We start from the raw sequence: 12,177 nt of genomic DNA, 5'->3' as shown, positions 1-12,177 counted from the left end.
GGTGGTAGATTCCCCCTGTCTGGAGGTGTTCAAGGCCAGGTTTCATAAGACCTTGAGCAATCTGACTAGTGAAATGGGTCCTCGCCAATGGCAGGGTGTTTGGAACTAGATGATCTTCAAGGTCCCTTGCAACCCAAACCATCCTATGAATCCACAAGCAAGAGTAACAGAGGCTCTTACACAGGTGGTGCCTTCAACAGCACCCTGCCAAACAGGGTAAAGCAGTGCTGCTAGCATTGGTGGGGAAAGCAGGGTGGAAGGAATTGGAGTAACAAAAGGAGGCTCTGATGAGCTCAGCCTACATGAGTAGGCTTCAACATGTTGTGCAGCTTTCTAATTTATATTTAAATCATGCTGTTTAATGAGTCTGAAAGATAATCAAGTCAGTCTTCGGTATTTACACAAACTACATTCTTCGTTTTTATCTTTTCAACTACTTGAACATTCGGTTTATCTTCAATTTGAAACATTTCAGTTGCTTTAAGTAAGATATGTAATGCCAAACTCTTTACGCACTATTTTAATAGCACATCCCTGAAGTATCATATAAAGTGATATAGACTCATTCTCTTCAAGTAAGACATCACTTAACAAGTTTGTACTTTTCAGTCCCAAAGGACAACACAGCAGTTGAGAAAGGACTGCAAGTAATAACTATGTGTATTCAAATAGAGCTATGAAAAAAAGCTTTTGAAATTCCCTTTTCATGAAAGCTTATGTTTGCCAAGTTTAAATGCTCCTGTGAACTTCTATCCGTCAGTGAAGAATCTTGACAACGAAGACATCAGCACAGCTACCATTAATAGACATGAGACACTTTCTTATGCAACTCTTGCCTGTTTCAAACATTTAACATTCAGTAACTAGCCAGACCTTTCTGTACCACAAACCTTGGGTGCTCCTGGCCATACAGCTAGTCCTAAAGCGCCAACTACTATTTTGCTAGTTCAAAACAAAATTGCCCTCATACCCGCAGGAAGGCAGATGATGGTGAACGTGGTGCCAGTGCTTCTTTACTGCAGACCCCACTACCCAGACCTCCTCTGATGGAAGAAAACCACAGCAAAATGGTTGAAATTGAGACATTTGAGAATTGTGGCATTGCCAGAGGCTTCTTTTGAAAAAGCAATCCATGAGTGGCAGGTTGCAGATACCATACCACATTTTGTTTCTGGAGGCTGGGGAGTTTCCCCAAACAGCGATGTATGTAGTTGGAGGTCTCCTCTTTAGCAATGCAGGCTGGCTTGTTACCAGCAATTTTAACACCACTTCTGAACTTGTCTAGTAAAAATTCCTCCAATTTCTACATACTTTAGATTGTAAACTCTCTGAGGTAGATTATTTTGCTACATGTATGTGCAGAACAATCAGGAATTCTCTTTAAACTGTTGCTTACTAAAAATGTGTTTCTGTACTGCATCCAAGAGTTGGAAGAACAAATTGTACACTTCTCATATGCGCAAAATAATCTCTTACATTTACACATTGTACAATTGTGCAATAAAGCTTCTTCTATTTCCTTTTTTTAAAAAAAAAAAAATAAAATAGATGTGTACTGTCATACCTTTCCTACCATGCATCTAATCTACTCCTTAATGGGAAAATATTGCTCTGAAAAACCATAAGAAATTAATCATCCCAGATTTGTCAAGTTTAAATTACTGTTTTGCTTCATAAAAGTACTTAAGTGGATGTTACTCTGAGGTAATCAGTATTGGTTTACCAGAGTAACCCATTTAATGAAGCACAACTAGGAATATTTTGATTTACTAGCCAACTTGATAGTCACTGCCCACAAAAGTTCAGAGCTCACTTGAAATTACTGATGTAATTCCAGCAATTTCAAATCGTGCATATATTACAGAAACAGACACTACCATACTTTGTATTGTTTGTTTTATGAAATATGGCAAAACAATAATCACTGGCGATAGCTAAGGCTCAAAGTGCTGCAGGGTAAAATTGCTACTGCAGGTCTCATCTAATGGATCTAGATACTAATAGATCCATTACAAATAGATCATCAGCCTTGGGTTACCTTACTATTCAGAATGTCAGTTTAGCAGGTAGAGTGGTAGTCCACAGCACAGATGAAATGCAATCCGGTTTTTTTCTCCTCAGATTTTGGAGCCTATATACACTAATGGAGGCAGCGTAATATCTTCAGTATTTCTGCTGGAATGTTCTTTCATTGTTATGTTTAGAGATTCTGGGTTTTTTTGGGGGAGTGGGGGGTGTGTGTTTTGTTGGTTTGCTGGGTTTTTGTTTTGTTGTTGTTGTTTGGGGGATTTTGTTTGTTTGGTTATTGTCTGTCCTGTCCTGCCCCCCCTACTTCCTTGTTAATCAAAAAGCAACACACACTGCCATCCTTGCCATGATGTGAAGGACAAGACAAAAAAAAAAAAAGCTGGATTCAAAGCTTCTTTCAACACAGAGCAAATTCTAGTAAGATCTATTAAAGCGCCTTCCTCATTCATGCTGTAATGTAAAATAAACCATTCACTCCTAGACACAGCTGTTTTTTCAAGAACATACAGTTCTGTACAATCCTTCAAGCTTTCAGCACAAGCTACCTTTTAAAGGTACTTCATGTAAGGGACAAATACATTAAGACTTTATAAATTCTCCTTCTGACAGAACACCTTGCTGCCCACAAGGCTGACATAATTTACAGTTTTGAAAATAGACTTCTTGCTTAAACTAATTTTATTCCTATCCCTGAAAGTTAACTCACTAATTCAAAGCATAAGCAATTATGTTACACAAGTAATTACAGCATACTTACAATGACACTAAATGAAAGACAAGCATTGCTACCACCCACTGCCATTCAAACTTCTACAATCTCCTGAAAAGAATACCTGGAAGATTATCCAAAATTCACAGAAGAGATCTAAACCCCTAGTTTTCTTTGCTTCTTGTAACCACTACAGATTTTGGAATGCTCCTTCCAGTAGTTTTTTTTTAAAGTTGCCAACACTAATTGTTTTATTTTGGGGGAGTGGTGCTATCTTCCATATTCATTTCTCTTTCAGAACCATATACAACCTCTCCTCTAAAAACTGATGTAAATCACACCATTTTTTTTTCTTGTCCTGAAAAGGACTCCAAACTCTTTCGAGAACTTATGCAGTGAGTTATGCTGAAAGTCAAAGCTACAAATTCAGAGAAGCAATCTATAAGCTTTTTCCATGGCATTTGGTATAATCAGTATACACTGTACTCTTAACTTAACAAGAGATGTAAGGAATCACAAGGATTTTCCATGGTAGTTTAAATTTGTCATAACCAGTGACCAGAAAATAAGTGCAACTACACCTGTACCCACAGGACCCACATGCCCAACTATATAAATACTTGCAAAACATCCAGCTATTTAACCAAATACTAGCTCATACCTCAGCAAAATTGCCATTTTAGGAAAAAGTTTAGTAGTGTTGCAACTGCAGGTCTTCACTCCCTAAAACCGTGTCTTTCAGGATACACGCTTACTACGGTATCAGTCTCAAATACTGCCAGACTACAGAGCAGCACTGCAGACCCTAACACATGACTTGATAAATCAGACATATTTTTCTTTTCCGCTATATATGGAATCAAGCTCCAAGACTCAATCTTTATCTTTGACTCTCTTATTACCCTGAATGGATCTTGTTATCTGGCAATCAATTACAGCTTGGAGATGAAGAAAGATCAACAGCTTCACACATTGTCAGCTTTCTACAATGAAGATCAAGTTCATTATGCAGAAACCAGATTCTTAGAACAGCCCTCCAGATTAGATTGAGGCCCCCTTCTCCTGAATTCAGGGCCAGCACAAACCACCTTTCACTTAAGTGAAAGGCATACTGGTTTGGTCTGGTTTCTTTAACAGACTTATATGCATATAGCTTCTAATGCCAAAGCTACTTCAACACAGAGACCTATCTATTGAAGATAAGAAGACAGTTCAACAATAGCCCAAATGTTAATTGAATTTCCTGATGTGCTCCTTCCTAGTAGGCACTCAGATTTTATGGTAACACACATGGTTTGAGAATTGTCCAAGAAAATTACATTTTTAGGAAGACTTCACATTAACATTGGTAATATTTACCACCATGTACTCTCTCTGCTGACATAGCATCAACTCAGTACATGTAAATGATATCCAACTAAAAGGGCAAAGGATAGAAAAGGAAAACTTAAAAAAAAGTATACATTTCAAATGTCAAGAAAAGCAGCTTTTTTTATTTTAATAATCTGAAATTCCTTTAAAGGTATCAAACAATCTCTGAAGTTATGAATACCAGACTTTAAGCATAGTAACCATACCAAATATAGAAACCACTGTTTAATAGCATGGCAATGCAATCCAAGTCCTTAAGTAACTATTTATTTTAATTTTTAATATCCTAAATATGCATTTATGACATTACATTGATGTTCTAATAACAATTATGTATGACAGCTCTTGTCATTCTAGAATTCACGTGTACCTGCAGATAAAAGCTTTAAAATATCAAATGCAAAACAGACTATAGAAAATTACTAAAATTACGTATTTTAAAACCCTCAAGAAGCTGCCTAAAAAAACCTCACACAGCTACTTTTCTTCTTTCACCGACATAAAGATGCGACCTGTCTCTGCATCCACATTTCCTTAACAAGTGAGCCACTCTTTTATCTAATGTGAGGAAAATAAATCAATACAATTTTTAAAAAGCCAACAAAACCAAACCAACCATACCATGCACTCAATTTAATTATTCTTTCTTATCTTTCTGAAAAATCTAGACTTTCCCTATTGCAGAACTAACCAGAGTGGACTTCTTTGTTCTTCTGGACAACAAGGTAACAAAGCTAACATTTTTGCCTCCAAGAAAACAAACTATTTGGTAACAAGCTATTTTGTAGTTAGGCAAATGCTATCAAATCATCATCATGTGATAAAGGTCTCTTCCTATTAATAACAGAACTTCATATTTATTACAGCTTATACTTTATATATGCTTCAGTACCTTACAAAGCTAATGGAGAATAAATCAATCCAGAACGAGTTGTCAGTGAAGGAAAGTACACAGCTGTAAAATGCAAGTCTAATCAAGTGAAAAGGCATGGCAAATCAAAATACAGGAAGAGATCAAACTGTATGAACCAAACTTCTTTGGTTTTAATTGGAAAAAAAATTACTTACGTTCTACTTAAATAGAACATTTGGGCTGTGCGACTGAGAAACTAATCAAAAAAAAAACAAGCCTCCAAGTTGACCTGTGTTGCTAAACCATGTCATGAAAAGTTTTCCTCCCACAGCATGTTATGGGGAATCATAGAAAACAGAATTGGAAACAGCCTGGAAAACTACTAATGTGCTACAAAAACAAATTGAGATGCTAGTGTGGTGGCATAAAGCCAAGCAGCAGTAATTTGAGAAGAGTTCATTTCAGCAAAACCAGTCTGCCCCTAGCAGAAGGCTTTGAAGTGCATCACAGTCCACCGTGAATCACAATCCCGAGGCCATAGTCATTCAGCACTGCAGTCTCAGAAGTCAAGAAGGTTCCACTCAACTTAAATCAGCAGTCAATAGGGCAAACAGTAAGATACAACCTCTGAGATTTAAAGTAAAAGGAACAATTTCCAAAACCGTATTTAGCTCCTAACAACAGCTACAGAACCAAAGCCTAGAGGATTCTGTTTACCAAGGCCTGATGATTGTGGCTCTCCCAAAACAGTGAATAACATGGAACAACAACAAATTACAAACGGGTTTAAAGTGGGAATTTAGAAGTGCTAAAAATCACTAGCTGTCAGATGAGGAGAATTCACTTGTTTTACTGAGGAATGTATAGATATTATAACCTCTAAACAACAGGTAACATGAAAAAGTTCAGGGTACTACATTTGGGTTGAAAACCCTCACTGGAGCTGAAGCCAAATGCAGCAGCAGAGGCAACAGAAAATGCATCCCGATGTTGAAAGTGAAACTAGCTGTTTGAATAGATCTTATGGGATAAGAAATTCCTAATGAGAGAGAGACATATCTAAGACCAGGGTCAGGAAAGAACATAATCTATTTAATTAATCAAGATTCATTTTAGATGCACAGTGAAAATGCAATATTTCTTAGCACCTGAGTAACAGTGAAGCACACACCACAAAAAAAAAGAGGTATAAAACAAGTACTTCTTACTGAAGTTATCTTATTAGGAATAGTGTGACCAGCAGGAGCAGAGAGGTCATTTTGCCCCTGTACTCTGCATTGGTTAGGCTGCACCTTGAGTACTGTGTCCAGTTCTGGGCCCCTCAGTTTAGCAAGGACATCGAGACACTTGAACATGTCCAGGGAAGGGCAACAAGGCTGGGGAGAGGCCTTGAGCACAAGCCCTATGAGGAGAGGCTAAGGGAGCTGGGATTGTTTAGCCTGGAGAAGAGGAGGCTCAGGGGAGACCTCATTGCTCTCTACAACTACCTGAAAGGTGGTTGTAGTTAGGAAGGGGTTGGTCTCTTCTCTCTAGCAACCAGCACCAGAACAAGAGGACACAGTCTCAAGCTGCACCAGGGGAATTTTAGGCTGGAGGTGAGGAGAAAGTTCTTCACTGAGAGAGTCATTCATCATTGGAATGGGCTGCTCAGGGAGGTGGTGGAGTCACTGTCCCTGGAGGTGTTCAACAGGGGATTGGACTTGGCACTTGGTGCCATGGTCTAGTCATGAGGTCTGTGGTCACAGGTTGAACTCTATGATCTTTGAGGTCTCTTCCAACCGTGGTGATACTGGGATCTTCTGTTTCCTAACAAACACTCTCCCTGACACTGCTACAGTGTCTGGGTGATTTTCTTAATAATAAAAATAGAGTTTTAGTTCCACAAACAGATCCTCACAAAATTAGAAAGCCTATGTTCACAAGAATGGGCAGAGGAATGAAGGCCAAAAAAAAGATGACTACTGCTTATGGGAGGCTAGGGGTGAAAAAAGAGGGAAAAAGATGGATAATTAGCAGTCAGATCAGGCCTATGTAAAACCTGTTAGAGGGTAATAATAAAACTGGCAAACTCTGGCATAAAAAACAAAAAGCACAATTATGGTAAATCCAACAAATTATACAGAAAAACATCTTCCCTATAAAAACCAGAAGCCAGCAGTTTTGGACAGATTTTATAAAAATGGTGTCTGTCTATTGCTGTTGCAAGATCGTCAGACACAAACTTGTTAAAATGCGAAGTTGAGAACTTGTGACTGCTCTCCCATTAACCACAGAAATGATGAGGAAGCGCATTTTGGCTACCTTGTTGGGTAGTCTACCTTTCAACATTATTTGTCCTGGTGCTGAAAGCACAGGAGAATATTCCCTATGTTCCTTCTCTCCCCAAGATGCACTCTACTCTTTTTTGAAAGTCTTTTTCAGAGTTTGGGGTTTTTTTCAATAACTGATCTCCACTTTTTAAAAAATGCTGTTTGAACACTGTTTATTTCATTTTTCCCTACAGTTCAATGGTCGAAAAATTTGATCTAAAGCAAAGAAAACTGGCTATTGGATAGGTAAGTAATTTTCTGCAAATCATTCTACAACAGAAATCAATTCTTTAACACTAAAAAACTGTAGTAATCTTTAGATTTCATCTCTGTGCTGCCAGCTTTCGGATTTCAATTGTCTGGTCAACAACCTGGAAAGGAAAAGTGAATTACAGAGAAATATGTTCCTGAGGGAACCTCTACTAATGCCTTGAAGAAATACTTATGGATAAACCACTTGGGCCAGATCCAGATCAGCTAGGAGGCATTTGTGGGTATCAATTTAAGAATATTTAATTCTCCCTGCCCTTCAGCTAGATGCCCTATTCTAAGGATCTCTTGGTCATCATATGACTGTAGGCAGCACAGGCAGAGATGAATGACACATTCTTACCAATGCCTTTATTTGGCCACAAACCAAGAACATAAACTCGTATGGATATATGCCACAAGGATTGCAACTCAGAACAGCTCATTCAGAGCTCAGGGAGTGATTCATACAACACAGGACAATAGCTCCCCAAGGGTCTATATTCTATTGTAACTGGGGCTGAAGCAGGCATGCCACTATGTCCAAGGCAAGATGGTGATGCCTCATTTCTCATGAGTCCCTCTACCAAACCTATGCCCTGGAAGTACAATGGAATTGCTTGAAAGTCAAACATAGCTCAAGATGCAATGCATGTGCCTCCTGAAGCAACAAAGCTCTCATTTCTGAATGACCTTTATTTTCTCTACACATTGCATGTAAGTAATTGAACTTTCCTTCAACATCACAGTCAATGCACAGGTGTAAACACAAAACAATTGAAGTGCAGCACAGTAATGCTTATTTTTCTTAGATAATGTAGGCAATAGACTTTAGAAGACCACCAAAAAACCTATGTGACTAAGCACCCTCAAAAATTACATCTCAAAACCAAAAAATGACAATGTGCATGCCTATGACAGCTTTCAAGACTTAAGTCTAAGAACTTACGGTGCCGATGGGTCTGAAAGCTACAAAAACTATTTTACAATGTTCACTGAAACAATGCCATCATGTGTCTCACTCCAACTCTGCTCATTATAGAAAAAAGGAGTCAACATTTACAGTTATTTGGCATACATCAAAAAATCCTTAAAAACAAATTGTTTTTAAGCAAGACTTTTCTTTATGCTAAGTTTTCCTTAAGGAATTTTTCACCTATCCAATTTTTCTCATTTTGCCACAGAAATTTATCATGCCACTATTTTTGCAATGTTTTCCTCTGTATTAACAATGGGAATTACTACATATAAAATAATTAATAAACAGAATGTACAGTATAGCACAGAACATTCAATATGTCATCTACTTCTACAATTCCCAAACTACTAATATAACTCCATGTGCACCATGGACAGGAAGTGTTAGCATAGCAAATACTGCCATGAGCAACAGAATCAGGACAAGGTCCTTCCTGAGGCTGCTGAATGTTTAGCATGACAAATGAAGGGAAAAAAAGACAACTGAAAGAAATTAAATATATTACTAGTATCTTGACAGCAGTTTATCTTGGAATTGCCACTCCTCAACAGCATTAAGATGACTACCTCAACTAGACTAAACCTGAATTCAACAGATCAGTTCACCAGCATAGTAAAAGCAACATCTGTTGTGCCCAAGGGCAAAACAGTATACTTGGAGAGGAGTTTTAAGTGGGGAATTCTTCCATGTTCAGTAATCTTCCAGGCACTTAAAAACAATATTGAGTTAGTTAAGATTAGTGTACTTGTAAATCTCAAACTGCAGAATCTTTCCCCATCATGAGAGCCCTCCTACATCAATCAAAAACACTCCACAGTAAAGTACCCTCAGTGAGTAATATTCCTTCTGGAAATGTCCTCCTTAAAAAGACTCACTCTGAACTCACACAACTGAAAGCTTAAATAATAAAATATTTACTAAAAGTAAATTTCACAAATTGTTGGCTACAATACCATATGCAGAATGAGCCTAACACAACTAGTCGACACTCTGAACACCTACAAAATAGATGGATGGTAATCTGAGACATTTGTTACAAAGGATGGTACTTCTTCCTTTCAAACCTGTCACTATGTAAACCCAACTGCCATATTTCCATACTTCTTGAAAATCTGGATTACTCATGTGCAATTGTTCTCTAGATAATTCTGAACTCCCAAGAGAGATCAAAGAAGCAGCTCTGATATGGCAGAGGGATTTTGGTGGCTTTCAATACTACCATTTAATGGAGAACTGGCAAAGTGCTTCAAAGAAACAAGCAGGTTTGTTAACAGTCTTTTCACTGACCATTTTGCACTCTTTATAGCTAAAGACAGTGATACTTGAGAGAAGGTTTATTGACTAGTTGACTCTCACTGTCTAAAGTGCTGCAATTATTCAATTTAGAACAAATGTATAGATACTGAAAAACAAATTCATCTTCAGTAAAACTCTTCAGTGACAGCATCTGATTTGAACATCTGCTACAATGACAGAATAATCAGATACAAAGCACTCATTTAAAGTCCTTTTAATAAAGTTTTGTTCAAGACAACTGTCCGTTTTGGCAGCAACTGAGTAGCCAACTAATACATCCTCCTGATGTTTCTTGTCATGTCTGACCACTATAGTCTATATCTGCATAAATGTGATAGTAACCTCTCTAAACTCTCCCAAAAAGCCTTGAGCAATCATATCTAGGCACCATGCAGCTTTCTCCTGGAAAGGGAAGATTCATTACACAGTTGTAAGGCCAAAAATCAGTAACATTTATTTTTTAAAGGTTTAGGAAAAAATACACTATATGCATTGCTTTATGACTGCATGCTACCATGTTAGAAGAAAGATTAGAAGAAAATACAGTGGCATCCCTTTGGGTTGCCTTAGTCTACTGGAGATTCTCAGTCAATCAAAAGTAAAAAAGTCCTTCTTAGTATCCCATCAGGCAATATCAGTGTTGCTGTATACCACTAGTACAATTGATAAACAAATATACACAGACAGGAAGTGCATGCTAGACTTTTCTTACCTTACAGGGGAATCCTATCTATATTTTATGGAAAGCACCTACCATCTTGGCCAAGGTTACCTGACATCTGTGGCAGGAATGCTAAAAGACTATTTTTCTAGGCAACAAACATCTGTCTTGCACACATTATTTCAAGAGAAATAAAAACTAATGCAGCAGGCTCTACACATGCAGGTGATGTGCTGTCTATCTCTACCACCTCACTGTACACATGCAGGTGATGTGCTGCCTGCCTATCTCTACCACTTCACTTTTCATCTCTATGTAGCAGAATCTGCAGCAATTACTGTAAATAGTAACCAAATGGAAAGAGCAAAGTAGAATTTGTCCATTTCAGCTTGGTTTTCCCCTTCAGGGAACAGAGAACCAGCAAGGAGAAAAACACTGCAAGTTTATAGGGTAACTTGTTTGCAATGCACATAAACAGGTCACAAGATAACATCAGTTTTGAGATACTCTCTAAAAGTGCATCACACCCTGAACAAAAGCTTTCCACTCCTCTATCTTCTTCTACGTTTGTTGAAAAAGACTAAAAGCCTGGAGCAGGCCTAAAGAAGAAAATTCTACTTAGAGAAAGTACAGTCAATTTCATCTGCTGCATTCAATTATAAGGAAATAAATCAAAAGCTCTAAACACTTGAGTCCACGAAATGGCTGTTCTGCAAGAATTTAAAATGGCACAGGTCTTTTGCACGTATCAAAAATAAACAGTAGTTTCTGCTAAGAAAGGAGTGAAGAGGAAGTTAAAAGCAGAGATCATCTACCAAACAGGAAGAGAGCAAGCAATGTCCCTTCACAGGTTTTTGACTCTCTATCTCACTCCTCAGAAAAAGTAAACCATGAAGGAACAAATATGAATTGTGCCCCTTTTCCCTAGATAAATTTGTCTGCAAGTTACCTATAAGGTAGAAAGGCAGTCCAAAAGCCCTCAAAAATTTCACAGAATAATTTTTTTTTTTTCTGAGTTTAGCACGAGTCATTTGGTATCTGAAAGCTGTATTTGTGTCAATAGGAGTGTGTTTCAGTTGTTAATTCCCTGAACTTCCTGATCTCCTTACTTCTGTAGCTCCTACTGCCACTTCTGCCCTCATGATCTTCAAAATCTTGCCAGCATGTACAGCCCACTAACCCTCACCACTGAGGGAAGTGCTCTGCTTGCTGGAGCACACCAGACATAACAAACTGCCTATCACAGCATATAACTGCAACATCATTCTCATCATTCCATGGCTACAAGTAAGACATTAAAAAGAAAAATCCTGAACAAATACATGAATCTATTTCACTCATAACATGGCGATCGACTAGAGCTTCAGCCTACATACGCTTACAGAAGAGCCCACAGTTTAATAACAAACATACAAAAAGCTTATTACACCCCCAAGATTTAACTGGGACAGTAAATTAATCTTGAACTGTAAGCACAGCACTCACAAAGTATTTTGACTTTTGAGCTACTACATGTTAAAAATAAAAAATAAATTAAAATTAAACTCAAGTACCACTCAAATAACTTCCACCTTTCAAAATACCTGTATGGTGCTCACAGCATAGAAAATACTAAAACCAGAAACATTTACATTAAGAGGTTTAGACTATAAAATCACAAGTTTTTTGAGAGCCACCACACCACCCGTGCTGAGAAAGGCCATACTACCTGTGAGATGGCTA

At 37.9% G+C, this 12,177-nt stretch overlaps 1 protein-coding gene across 3 annotated transcripts in view; it reads right to left on the bottom strand.

Annotated features, from left to right (window-relative positions):
• Positions 1-12,177, bottom strand: part of TLK1 (tousled like kinase 1) — a 69,510-nt gene that overhangs the window by 44,473 nt on the left and 12,860 nt on the right. The gene's annotated exons all lie outside the window — the stretch shown is intronic.

This window comes from Dryobates pubescens, chromosome 2 (assembly GCF_014839835.1).
Source record: "Dryobates pubescens isolate bDryPub1 chromosome 2, bDryPub1.pri, whole genome shotgun sequence".
Classification (NCBI taxonomy): domain Eukaryota; kingdom Metazoa; phylum Chordata; class Aves; order Piciformes; family Picidae; genus Dryobates; species Dryobates pubescens.
This window is presented reverse-complemented; position numbering and strand designations above follow the sequence as displayed.